Source organism: Arachis ipaensis, chromosome B03, assembly GCF_000816755.2.
Source record: "Arachis ipaensis cultivar K30076 chromosome B03, Araip1.1, whole genome shotgun sequence".
In the NCBI taxonomy this organism is placed as follows: Eukaryota; Viridiplantae; Streptophyta; class Magnoliopsida; order Fabales; family Fabaceae; genus Arachis; species Arachis ipaensis.
The window spans coordinates 119,330,711-119,340,140 of record NC_029787.2 but is presented as its reverse complement, the minus strand read 5'-3'; the positions used below and the strand labels follow the sequence as shown (position 1 = coordinate 119,340,140).

At 27.9% G+C, this 9,430-nt stretch overlaps 1 long non-coding RNA gene across 2 annotated transcripts; it reads right to left on the bottom strand.

Moving 5' to 3' along the window:
* Positions 5,044-7,534, bottom strand: LOC110269811. 2 transcript variants are annotated; one of them, XR_002358572.1, is made up of 4 exons: positions 7,135-7,533; positions 6,901-7,056; positions 6,614-6,748; positions 5,044-5,166 (listed from the first exon to the last, which is right to left on the bottom strand). It is a non-coding gene; the product is annotated as an uncharacterized LOC110269811 (long non-coding RNA). The 2 variants fall into 2 exon arrangements; XR_002358571.1 differs by having other exon boundaries at positions 6,901-7,534.

Below are 9,430 nucleotides of genomic sequence, written 5' to 3'. Positions count from 1 at the left end.
TTAATTTTAATTATTGTTGAGGACTTGAGGTTAATTATTTGTTAGCAGTAGTCATGCATGATATTTTCTACTTAGCGTGTCTTAACTAAAATAAACATTCTTATTAAGTAATGATTATTTAATGAGTCCTGACAGGCTAAATGAGTTACAAAATGAACATCACTTATCTTAGAAGTTGATGCTAATAAAAAAAAAAATACTAATAATTATATTTTTAATATTTTTTAAATCTCTATTTTACACATGTACAAATATTTCATTGGCTCCCTACACTTTTTCTTATTTAATTTCTGTCCATGGTCCGCGCTTCAACGCTTTTGAATTCATTTTACGTATTCGGGATTATTTATATAAGGAGCAACCATAATAGACCATATATAGAGGTCAGAAGTAACCTTGATTTGTTCCTCATTATATATAGGTAACGAGATAATTTAATTTATATGGTTATCCTAATAAACAACAATTTACTGTATTGACTAACAAATATACAGTATTCGCAGTACTATTTCACACGTTACTAATCATCATATTCAAGCATTCCTTTATTTTACTTTTCTTTTTTCTTTTCTCTCTCCTTTATTATTTCACTAAAATATATAAATGTCCGAATAAAATTCGAGTGTTATTATTTTTCGGGTATATATCATGATCTTAATTAGACTAAACAGATTTGTTTCTTCTAATAATTCAACAGTCAACGTCTACATACTCAACAAAGTAGTTGGGAACAATATATAATAATGGCGGTTGATAAAACTTTTAATCTTTTATTTATTCTATTCTATGAAAGTTACCTTCATTATACAGCATGAATGAATAGGTATTAAGATTTAATTTTTAATAAGTAATATTAATTATTTTGTATTGTAAGATTATTTTTTAAATTTTACTTTTTAAAAGATTTAAAATTTAAGATTAAAATTTAAAATTTAGAATATAAACTTTAGAATAAAAAACAATTTTTAAAAAATTAACTCTCTATTTAAATTCAAAAAACATGTGTTTCCAAAAAATTAAAAGAAAAAGAGACCAATTCTATCATGTCATTGTCTATTATATCTACAAAAATAACTAAAATTTTATCTCAAAAACTCGTAGCAGATACAATAATACTATACGTATAAGCGTTTTTTTAATTAAATTTAATTAAGTTGGTACAATTTTAGCAAGAAATTCTGTGTGTACATTACTTTTTTTTCTTTCTCTACACTTCTTCAATATAAAAATTTTTGTTGAATAATACAAAATTTATTGATATAGTATAAAAATTTATATTTAACACAGAATTTTTATGTTTAGCATATAACTTATCAATATAGCATGAAAAAAATTTCACATACCACAGAAAATTTTATACACAGCATATGTGAATATATTTTGTTGATTTAATGTTTTAGGTATATGATCTTTAAAAAAATTATGTGTTATACATTAAAATTTTTGTATTATACTAAATTTTGTATTACATACTAAAATATCTATTGTGCGTATCTTATTAATTAAGTGTTAATATTTTAGATATATAATCTTTTAAAAATTTGTGTGTTGTGTATTAAAATTTATGTATCATGTATAAAAGTTTATATGATAAGTAGTTTTATAAAACATATATAAAAGAAAAAGAATAATAAATTAAATAAAAACAAAATAAAAAAATGAGAAATACAAAAAAAATAGAAAGAGAAGTTGAGGGAGGAGGCCTGGTTGAACAAAAAAAACATGTGCTGACTTAAAGTAAAATGTTTGATCGTATAGTTTTATTGTAATAAATATATGTGGCATAATCTTTTTGAGTATTTAAAAACTGAGTTAAACAGTAAAAGTGGTGTATTATTAAAATTCAGTTAGTGAATTATTATTAATAATTCCTTAAAGTGTTCCATAGGTGATAAAAGGAAGAAAATTGTCTTTAAAGTTTAAAGTAACTTAGGTTGCGTTTGTTTATAAAAACAGTATATACACTGAGATAGAAATACAGAGATATAAAATTATATTTGATAGAAGAGACATAGATAGAGAATTAGAGATAATGTGTTTAAAAATATTGAATTAATATATTTTGTGTCTATCCTGATAGAAAGGATACGAAAATACTAACAAAAGATAACTCTTATTTTTTATTTTTTTTCATCATTTTTATTAATTTTTTATAATTATATTTTTTATTATTATATTTTTCATTTCAATTTTTTTAAATAAAAAAATAAAAATAAATTAAATTTTTATAATTTATTATAATTTATCATTAAATAAAATAGAAAAACACAAAATTTTGTATCTCTGTTCATCAATATTATATCTTATCCTATTTTAAGTGTCTTATTTTATCTTTATGTCAGAAACAAACGCAGCTTTAGGCATGGTAACCGCGGCGATAGGCATCAATTAAAAAAAAAGGGCGCTCCTTATAACAATTAGTCCGTAGAGGAAACATGCTCAGTTATAGCTTTATCTACTGCATACGTGGCAACGACTATATTGATTCATGTCAACCCATGACAAACGAAAAGAAAAGACAACATTAACGGATAAATCCTAAACTAATAACCGCACCTGTGACTGTATGGTGAAGGATTAATATTGTCATGTTATTTTATTTCAAGGTTCAAGGTGAAACATTTGGAAGGATAAGAGAGGGAAATAAAAGAATAGAGGAGATTGCGACCATATCGATATCTTCATAGGACCCCTCATTCCACAAATTAAATTGCATCAGAAACACTCGTCAATCTGCGGAACTGGGCACATGTTTCAGTTCTAGTAGCTTTCTTTGCAAATTGCAATTGTACATGTCATCTTACTATCTTCTTCCACTACAGGACCCGCATATTAATCACAGGTAGAACTACCGTACCATATGTCTTCACCACAAAATCCTCTCTATCATTTTTTTGAACCGTAATATTATATCATCAATAGATTTTATTGTTTTTAAATGAGTGATTAATAAATAATATTTAAAAATATTAATTAAAAATATGATATTAAATTATTAAATTAAAAATATTATATTATTGGCTAAAAGTACTAGCCAATGTAGTGTGACTTTTTTTTTTATTATTTTCTTAGGTTTCAAAATATATATAGTTTAGGAAAAGTTTCAGGTATGCCAATTACTTTATTGGAAGATTGAAATTCCGATTGTTATGTCCATTAAGATATAAAATAAAAAAATGTTAATGGCTCTGATTGTTTTGAATGAAATTGTGGTAGAGTCTTTAATTTTGTAGTGTTGCAAAGACCTTAACCTGTAGTGCCGTTATACTAACATGAGGGTTTATTAATTACAGGCCATGTGTAGCTTGTCGCAGCTGGAGCTCAATCAGGCTAGTCAACTAATGTGGCGAGCCATTCTAACATATGCAGCCATAGCAGTTTTGGATCTAGGTATAATGGGCTTGTATGTTTTTAATAAAATAGAGTTTTTTTTTTGGATCTTATAAACATTAAAAGTAAAGGAAATAATATTGGAAAATATTGATTAATGATTTGATATTGTAGATAAGTTGGTGAACAAAAAATAAAAAAATTGTAGATAAAAAATTGAATCATAAATTTTTAGCAAAAAAAAATTGTAAATATTTTTATATGGCAATAGCTTATAAAGATAAAAAAGGTATTGACGATGTTATGAACATGCTGCGATTAATACAATAGTAAAAATTTTTAAAAATTTATTAGTTTTGCATAAGATGAAAAAAAATTAATCAAAGTTTATTTATAGACGTATATGGTCTAACTATAGTCATAATTTGATAAAAATTGGTAAAAAATTACTTGTAAGTAAATATACATGATTATGATTATGGATACAATTAATGTTACTTAAGTGAAAAAAAAATTTAAATGTTGAATGACTTTAGATTTGACTCAGATAATGATGAAGTGAAAAAAAAAATATAAGACACTTTTTATATATATTAGAAAAAAATTGAATGAGTGAAGTATTTAAACGTTTATAAACTCGAATTTTTTTATTTTTATAAATAAAATAAATATGATCATTATTAAAATAAATAATTTAAAAATTATTTATCGTTTTAAATTTTAGGGTCTTATTTCGTTTACTAAACGAGATAGGACACGTCAGCTGTCATGTGGGTATCTCGTTTATACTGTAAACGACATATATGAAATGTTCATCTCGTTTACAGTGTACACGAGATAGATACAAGATGGTTGAATTTGGAAAACTTGAATTATTATGATAATCAAACATTATTAAAATATTAATTAAAAAATTATTAATTTGACAAGCATTATCTCATTTACAGTGTAAACGAGATACCCACGTAGCAGCTGACGTGTCCTATCTCGTTTACAGTGTAAACGAGATACACGCAATGCCATCTCATTTACACTGTAAACGAAATAAGACCCTGGAATTTAAAACGGTAAATAATTTTTAAATTATTTATTTTGGTAATTATCATATTTATTTTATTTAATAGTAGTTTTATAAATTTATAATTTAGAATGGTATTCTATTAATTCCAATATTTTTTTACAGCAGGAACTTAATTACAAAATCTGATAGAATATAGGGAGTCAATCGAAAACAAAAAATATAGGCACCTAATTAAAAATTTAATGAAACTATAAGACTAATAAAATAATTAAACCATGTAAGTTTTAGAATTTAGAGTAAAAAAAACATTGTTTAGAGTTTAGAATATAGATTTTTAATAAGAGAAATTAATTACATATAATATTAGTACATATTATATCTATAATATTATTAATTAAATCACTTTTAAAAAATTTATGGTTGATAGAACAGAATTAAGGATTTACTGTAACACCTCACTACCAGAATGTCACGCTTCCGGCTGTGCCACTCTAATTGCAAGAAATATTACGACTACTTTATATACTTAATATTAAAATAGGAGCCTGTGACTCAATACCGTATTGCTGATTTCTTTGAAAATCGGAAATAAATACTTTATCTTAAAAAAAAAACAAGCAGGCATAGATTCATATACATGACTTCTTACATAATATCTTATAATATAATATATATAAATCATACAACTCCTATCCCTCTTACAAAATTGTAATAACAAAGACAAGGGAAGAAAATCTAATTAATACAACATATAAAACATACACGCAGTTTAACTCTTCTTATTGCTTTCTCATCTGGTTCCTGAAAAGATTAAGCTGTAGGGGGGTGAGAACCTAACCACATGGTCTCACCACGGAGTTTCAAAGTTGTCATAAGAAGATACTTAATAAGAAAACTGTTTTCAAGCTCAGTGATTATCATTGCCTTATGAATCTTTTAAAAACCAACAGATAATCATTCAAAACCTTTTCAAAGAAACAATGGTTAATCTTTCAGAAATTTGAAACCTTTTCTTTTTTATAAGAAAAACCTCAATCAGAAACCAACCACGCAAACAAACAACACAATCATTAATTCAGCACCAAAGTTCATTCTCAAATGTAACACATCAGGACAAACACAGGCAAGACAGACAAGGAAAGCACAAGTAGGTAGCAGCAACAGCAAACAGTTCAAGTAGCAGTTAAGAACAGTTTAGCAATTAGGCAAACCAAAACAAGTTCAAACTCAAGCAAAGCATATAAATGCATATGATGCATGCCTATCCTATGGCTGATGAGGCTCATCTGTCGGTTATCCAGCCAACCCGACAAGTCTGAATTGTCCTTAGACTGTCCCCCGACGTGCATCCCCAAGAGTCTATGCATAGTTTTTTTTCTCAAATAATCAATATTGCTCAATGGGGGTAACATTCCCGGGAATTTATATAGTGCTCGGTCACACTTACGTCGTAGGGTCAACAGAGTATCGAGTTCTCAACCTGGTACACGTGGTGGCAAGCCACGGCACTTAATCCAGGGAACCTCGTATCTCAGATATTTCAAATTCATAAGCCACATAAATAATTCATTCATCATTCATCAATATCTAAGCCATTCTCAGTTTCATCATCATTCATCAATCCATATCTCATTTTCAATTTCCAATTTCATTCAAAATCATATTTCAAAGAAAATCCTCATCATCCTTCTTTCCATTCCGTTCACTAACAATTCCCAATCCAAAACATAACTCTTCCTTTGATAAATAAAGTAATCTTAAACCATGTAATGCTTAAAATTAAACCTTTTTAGAATAATTACTTTAAATAAAACTTCTAATTTTATAAAATTCCGGCAGCATCTCCTCTATAACTCGGACACTGCCACCCTTTTCGGGTCCCATCCAAACATTTCTCATCCATTTCCAAATCTCAAACATTTTTCAAAATTCAACTAGTTCCAAATATCAAATTACTTCCAAATCGAACCAATTCCAATAATAAAACGCCTTATAAAATCAAACCAGCTCAAGTATTAAATAATTTATAACATCAGACCAACTCAAAATCAAACTGCTTTAACTCCAAACTAAGAAAATCACTTTTCATAATAATCAGGTAAATAACTTTTCAAATCCATTTCTTATCAACAACCATACGTCACTCAAGCAATCAAACAACCACATCCACAAGACATACATAATCACATAAATATATTTTTTGCATTAATATCTATTTATAACAACTCTGTAATATAAAATAAATTTTAAAAAAAACCCTACCTCGAATAGTCAAAACCCAAACACAACGTGTCAATTAAACTCCTTTCCCTCAGCCCGAAAACAACGGCGTCAACTCCAACTAAATTCGCAGCGACAACAGCCTTAAAGGCACCAGCCAATAACAGTAACTCCACCCTAAAATATTATCATCGCGTAAAATTCAATAATCTATAATAGGACAGCAACTGAAAGAGTTCGGAGCAAGGATGTGATGGAACATTTTTATAAGGTAGGACAGAATTAATAGAACATTATAACGGCACAAGGTACAACTAAATTAGCCTTACCAGAGAAATATAAGAATGGAACCATAGCAGCTCCGGTGACAACTCCCAATGATCCGCACAGTGGCAGAGAGCTTCGATGGCGACGCAACAGCTAGGTGTTGCATGCGACAACCATAAAACTCAACATGCAAGACCCGAAACTCGACCCTACGCAACCTACATTTCAGAATTTCACCAAATTCTTAATATAGCACATATACACTAGATACCGCTGTAGAGTTCCGCGACCTGGACCTTCGCGAAGGTGACGGCGAAACAGAACGCGACGACGACGATACCGCTGGCGACGGTGGGGACCCAACGAAGCTGGCGGCAACGGGTTTCTTCCACGCTTGCGAGCACAACAGCGGCAATGAAGAGGACGACCCGGAAGCAGTGACAGCGCGATGCCCCTCACGGCGCCTTCCTCCCTCGCACTTCTCTGCTCCGGCGATATGCTAAACGGCGACGATGACGGGACGGTGGCGACCGTGGGCTCCTCGCTGGCGCCGTTCCTCCTCTCTTCTCCCTCGATACCCATTTCTCCCTTCCCTGTCTTTCTTTCTTCAAGCTTCCCCTATTTCTATTCTTTTCCTTTCTTTCTTTTTTTCTTCCCTGCCCCCACTTCGTTCTTCCCTTTCTTTTGTTTCTTCTTTTTTTTTTCTGAAGGCTGATGTATAAGGGGTGAGGGGGTGGCGGTGGTAAATTAGGATTAGGATAGGGTGTTTTAGATAGTTTTAATAAAATTAGGGGTATAGAATATTAATTAAAAACCTAATTTTAGTCTATTAAAATTACTTTTAATAAAATAATTTCTAAAAATAAAGTCTTTAATGAATAAATAAATTAAAATTAACTCATAATAATATTTTTCGAAAATTATGGATCTTACATTTACTGTTAAGAATTTAGGGTATAGATTTTGTTTTATAAAATTTGAGTTAGAAAGTTTAAAGCAATATCAATGATTTTATGATTTACTATGTATGAGTTATGTTACAACATTGCATAATTATTCATTTCTAAATAATTATGGTATAAGATTTTTCAGTTTAGGTATCTAATTTAATCAAGCTCCTTTTGAAAAAATAATTTAAATAATAAATATTTATATGAAAAATAGTTTATAAATAAGTTATTTTGTATTTGATTTTTTAGTTTTAAAAGTGTTTATATTAAAAAAAATGTGATAAAATGCTTTTTATTATGAGAGAAATTTTTTTTTTAAACTTTTCTATAACCACTTAAATAACTTCTTAAAAAGCTACAATTTAGTTTTAAAAATTGTATCAGACATTAATATTACTACTTTTTATAAGTCAAAAACTAAAAAAAAAAAACTTTTAAAACTTTCCAAACGAACCGATAATATTAAAACTTTAGTTAGTATTTAAACGCAGATTTAAGGTTTAACAAAGTCATAATGATTTTAGTTAATTTTGAACTATTCCTTTCCTACTTTATAGAAAGTGCATAATTTACCTTTTTTATTTTAATTTTTATTGCATAGATTTTGTTGATAGACATTTTTGTTATATTAAATAAATTGATATTATTTATATATTTTTGAATTATATCTATAAATTTAGAGTACATAGTTTATGACAGCTTTACGTTTTTTAAAATTTATATTTAGTTCGAAAACACTTGTGTTACGTTAAAGACATCAATATTAATTTAAGTTTTCTAAAAGTTGTATATTTATATAATCAAATCATTCATTATTTATCAAATAAAAAAAGTTTTATGATTAACAATAAAGTTAAAATTTAAAGTTAAAGATTTATACATGGTTTGACAAGTTTTTATTTTTTTTATTAAGGAAATTAAAGTGGCTATTTATTGACGTTGTTGAATGGTTTTTTATTATATTTATACTATTTTTGAATTATTCATTAATCTCTTATTAATGATTGGAACATGTAGTTTATCGCAAAATTTTTTTACTAAAAATAGAAAAACTTAAATTCATAATTTTTAAATAAATATAAAAAAATATACTATTTAAGCTATACTCAGATAATTTATCGCAATTTGGGTTGTTAAAGGTTTGTGTTTTATATAAGTTGCAAATTTATTTTATATTCATTAATCTATGTTTGAGTTGCGCACTACTAGACAAGCACTTTTACGCATAATGGGCTCTAACTGTTCCTGCTTTGCCAATCCATCAAGCCACCCCAACGAATCCAACTACTTTGGCTTCTCGCTATTGGCTAGAGCTAATATTAGGAGAAGCTTATAAGCTATCCTTTAATGTCTTTTACATCCTATTTTGAGGGGCTTTTTAGTCCTTTACCTACCACATAACGACAAAACTGAAACTCATTACTGGACCGTACATGGAACTCTGCTCTTCCAAAAAGTACACATTCATACCAGAAAGTCTTCCTATAGTTTATATCTAGGTAACTATATATTTAAATAAAGATGATAAAAACATCTTCTTATAAAGATGCTTTGTTTAAAAATATGACTTATTTATTTAACTATATTTTAAAGAAAAATAAATTTTTTATAAATATTAAAATCTAATCATACAATTCATCAT